Source organism: Capricornis sumatraensis, chromosome 3, assembly GCF_032405125.1.
Source record: "Capricornis sumatraensis isolate serow.1 chromosome 3, serow.2, whole genome shotgun sequence".
In the NCBI taxonomy this organism is placed as follows: Eukaryota; Metazoa; Chordata; class Mammalia; order Artiodactyla; family Bovidae; genus Capricornis; species Capricornis sumatraensis.
This window is the reverse complement of record NC_091071.1, coordinates 61,424,143-61,428,466: the sequence shown is the minus strand read 5'-3', so window position 1 is coordinate 61,428,466 and position 4,324 is coordinate 61,424,143. Positions and strand designations below refer to the sequence as shown.

The window sequence follows — 4,324 nt, the reverse complement described above, 5'->3', positions numbered from 1 at the left end:
TTGATAATTATTTTGTTATCTAAATTCCAATACAGAAAATTCAGTTCAGGAGTTAAAATAAATGTCTGTGAACCCAGGAGGATCCAGGTGACTATTCAACTACAACTCGGGTGCCTGAGAAGAGACTGTCCTTGAAAGAGTCCGCCCTGGTTACACAGACACTGGTTACATAACCTGGCTCCCATACCTGGATCTTGCTCTGATTTGGGTCACTTCCAAACATTCCAGGTTTACACGTGCGTACAGGGTTCACAAAGCACATTCATGCAGAAGCAACGTTTTAAGTCACTTGGTCTTTCCAAAAATCTAAAACCCAAGTTATATATTTTGCTGTTAAAAATCTGCCTGCGTTTCACATGGTTACATGTTTTCAAGAGTTCCTGTAGTGCTTACAATTCTACCTCTGTTCTCCTTTCCATTTCATTGTTCTCCTAAAGTCAACAAGGAAAAATAGACGAGTGAACAAAGACATATATAATTTTAAAAATAAGAAGTCAGTTTCAAACAGAAGGCTCAAAAATCAGAGTTGCAAAAATTCTCTTGGCAAAGAAATTAGTCTATCTATGAAGTAGTTGATATTAATTACTAAACTGTATAATTTATAATAATGGCTAGCTTTGTGAGTGCTGTAGAACTTCATATAGTTCTGTAGCAAAGAACTTTGCTAAGTGTGTTATGTGTATTATCTCATTTTTACCTGACAATAATCCCTTTAAAGTTTCCTTTATTGTCTCCTAGACTTGGGAAACTAAAGCACAGATAGGTTGATTAACTTGGTCAAAAATCACACAGCTAATGACTAGAGAAGCTGGAATTTGTGTTCACAAAGTCTGACTCCAGAAGCTGAACTTAACCATTAGGCTATCCTACTTCCCACCTTCAATAGAGTAACAAGTGTGGGAAGTTTTGTTTAATCATCAGCATCTCCAAATATTATTAAAGACCATGCATAACAACCAACTGCTTAAGGTGAGATCATCTCATACATATATAATCAAAATATACTGGTGCTTATATACAGGTATATTTATGTGTACACAACCAATAGCATTTTATGCTATTCCTATTCTCAGCATCATAATTTTCATGACATACAAGGTAATACCTCTCTCTAAGATTGTGAGGGAGCTTTCCCACCTCTAAAGTATCAAATCACATTCTATTCTGCCCTCCAAAAGGAGGAACAGATAAGGATTATCCTACCTGATGCTTATTTAACTTATATTCTACGATGCTTATTTAACTTATATGCAGAGTACATCATGAGAAATGCCGGGCTGGATAAAGCACAAGCTGGAATCAAGATTGCTGGAAGAAATTTCAATAACCTCAGATATGCAGATGACACCATCCTTATGGCAGAAAGTGAAGAACTAAAGAGGAGAGCGAAAAAGTTGGCTTAAAGCTCAACATTCAGAAAACTAAGATCATGGCATCTGGTCCCATCACTTCATGCCAAATAGATAGGGAAACAATAGAAACAGTGAGAGAGACTTTTTTTCCTTGGGCTTCAAAATTACTGCGGCTGGTGACTGCAGCCCTGAAATTAAAAAGACGCTTGCTCCTTGGAAGAAAAGCTACGACCAACCTAGACAGCATATTAAAAAGCAGAGACAGAGACGTTACTTTGCCAGTAAAGGTCTGTCTAGTCAAAGCTATTTAAGTAAAGTCACTCAGTCGTGTCCGACTCTTTTTGCGACCCCATGGACTGTAGCCTATCAGGTTCCTCCGTCCATGGGATTTTCCAGGCAAGAGTGCTGGAGTGGATTGCCATTTCCTTCTCCAGGGGATCTTCCCAACCTAGGAATCGAACCCAGGTCTCCCACATTGCAGGCAGACGCTTTAGCATCTGAGCCACCAGGGAAGCTATGGTTTTTCCAGTAGTCATGTATGGATGTGAGAGTTGGACTATAAAGAAAGCTGAGTGCCAAATAATCGATGCTTTTGAACTGTGGTGATGGAGAAGACTCTTGAGAGTCCCCTGGACTGCAAGGAGATCCAACCTGTCCATCCTAAAGGAAATCAGTCCTGAATATTCATTGGAAAGACTGATGCGAAAGCTGAAACTCCAATACTTTGACCACCTGATGTGAAGAACAGACTCGTTAGAAAAGACCTTGATGCTGGGAAAGATTGAAGGCAGGAGGAGAAGGGGATGACAAAGGATGAGATGGTTGGATGGCATCACCAACTCGATGGACATGAGTTTAAGTAAGCTCCAGGAGTTGGTGATGAACAGAGAAGCCTGGCGTGCTGCAGTCCATAGGGTCGCTCAGGGTTGGACACGACTAAGCAACTGAACTGAACTGAAAGTATCAAATTGAAGGACAGGATAGAGTCCACACAATTTCTGGGTGAAATTTAAATTCTAGCGTTAATATCAGCAGAAGTTTTCTACCTTTATTTGTAACCTTTACCTTTGCTAGGCTCAGATTTTAAATTTCCTAGATTTTATACGGGTCTCACTTCTCAAATTTATGAAGGATAAATATTGCAAAAAAATTCCTTTTAACCCAAGACACACAATAATTTTCTCTGACTGAATAGTAGTCATTTCCACATCCCTAACTAATATTTCACAGAAATAGCAATGTATTAAGCCTGAGGTGAATCTGAACTAGAATCTGAAGTCTAATGATTAGTTTAATCAACAGTTTAAGTTGATCAAGAGTCCAAGTCTGTAGATTCTGAATACCATACGTAATAGACCAAATACTTTAACTAATACACATCAAAAATCACAACTCTATGTAGAATTTTATACAATTTTAACATGAGTATATTAAAACAAAGATTTAAAAGAATTAGCTAATCATTTCTCACAATGGTCCTTTCCCTAGCATGACTCAAAAGTTCTTTTAAAAATTTCATAGTCTCTTCTAACTTGTGTTATTTTCTAAAGTACAAAGATAATATGGAGAATAAACATTAGTGAAGATTTCATTGAAAAATACTCTTACTGATCAAAAGCAAATAATGCAGAGATAAAACATTCTATTCTAAGAGAAAAAGATGAAAAATAGTACCCATCTGCATTTCTTTCAAACCCAAAGTTCATTAGCCTAACAACTCCTGATATTCATGATGGAGTCCTTATGCCAGGCCCACTGGAACTAGTGAATACCCCTTTTATTTATTTTCAGATGTGTCCAGAAAAAAAGGGGGGATATAGGTTCTCAATTAATATTGGTTATGTCCAATTTTGACTGGCTAATGACATCACAGTATAATGGCTATTTCAGAATCTCAGCCAAAAAGAGAAGAAAAAGTTGACTAGCTTTAGCTTGCATAAGATAGGCTCTCTCTGTGTGTGCTTTTCTTATTTTTAAATTTCATTTCACATTATAAACTTAGACATGTAAATGTTTAGCACATTCATATTTATTTCTAAAATAAAATGCTCTCTAAGATTCATGATATTCAATCCTTTCTATTTGTTGATGATAGAACTGTCTTTATTAAAGGGCTAAGTCATTTTTCAGGAAGTATGTATGAAAGCCTGGTCATCTTTTTGTATCAGTTTGTATGTATTTTAATTCATCTGTGCTATTTATGAGATCATACAGTTGATGTGGCATACCAAATGCATCAAATACAAAAAAGTGATTGGTTTTATTAATATGTACGCCTTCTGCTGTATTTTTTCCACTTCTGAAAAATATGCTCATAAATTTCCTTTCAAAGTGATTATACTGTGCTGAATATGTTAAAGTTGAGCAGAGGGTGAGAGTATTAACTGTTAAGGCAAGATGACTGACTCTTTAGTGATTCAACAGATATAAAATGTAATAGAATAGTTGTCATGATAAACCACAATGCACACAGTACTGCACCTCTGGCTCTCACATATTCCTCACAACAAGCAAGTCAACCCACTTCACAGATCAAGAAATCAAGGCCCTAAGTTTAAGTAACATCCCCAAGCTCTCAAAGCTGGTGAGGAACAAAGCCAGGGTTTGACTCAGCACGACGCTATGTTCTTGAGCGCCACTCCTCACTACCCTCAGATCCTGTAGTTCTCCACCCAGGCTGCAGATTGGAATCACTTGGGGAGACTTAAAAAAATACTGATAAATTAAATCATTCCCTTGAGGTAGGCTAAGAATGCCAGTATTTTTTTTTTTTCAAGGACTCCTCAGTTTAGTGTGAAGCCACAGTTGAAAACAACTGGATTAGCAAAGGCCAAAGAACAGTTATTTTCTTAATATGAGTCTTTCTCTGAGTAGTAAGAGAACAACACAAGTTCAAATTGTTTACCTGGAACAGAAACACTGGCTGGGAACAGGCACCAACACCAGCGTCATCAGAATATCCTTATTTCCTC

At 37.2% G+C, this 4,324-nt stretch overlaps 1 non-coding gene across 1 annotated transcript; it reads right to left on the bottom strand.

Moving 5' to 3' along the window:
* Positions 1–1,111: 1,111 nt before the first annotated feature.
* On the bottom strand, positions 1,112–1,210 carry LOC138077287 (U8 small nucleolar RNA). The gene has a single exon (XR_011144739.1). It is a non-coding gene; the product is annotated as a U8 small nucleolar RNA (small nucleolar RNA).
* Between the last annotated feature and the right edge of the window lie 3,114 nt (positions 1,211–4,324).